Source organism: Chrysochloris asiatica, unplaced genomic scaffold (genome assembly GCF_000296735.1).
Source record: "Chrysochloris asiatica unplaced genomic scaffold, ChrAsi1.0 scaffold00153, whole genome shotgun sequence".
NCBI classification, from domain to species: Eukaryota; Metazoa; Chordata; class Mammalia; order Afrosoricida; family Chrysochloridae; genus Chrysochloris; species Chrysochloris asiatica.
This window is the reverse complement of record NW_006408671.1, coordinates 7,587,055-7,587,400: the sequence shown is the minus strand read 5'-3', so window position 1 is coordinate 7,587,400 and position 346 is coordinate 7,587,055.

The following is a 346-nucleotide window of genomic DNA, read 5'->3' as shown; positions in this document are numbered from 1 at the left end:
TCCTAGAGTTCTTCACTTACTTATGTATCAGAAAAGTCTACATTGTTCATCTAATCTGAAGTCAGGGACTAGTAACTTTTTAGCACATTTTTTTTTTTTTTTTTAATTTCTTGACATGCAGGCATATATGTGTCTGTTTGTGTATTAATTGCTTCTCCCAAATAGATGCATAAGAATTTTCAAGAGTTTAAAACGTTTTTAAGAATTTCATATTTAAGAGATAGAATGAAGTTTCAAATACAGGAAAACTAACTCCATTACCCATGTGTCAACTACTCTTTTGTACAGGTTCAACATAAGGTATGGTTAAGAATGTGAAATGCTGCTCAGAGAATTTGAATGAAAT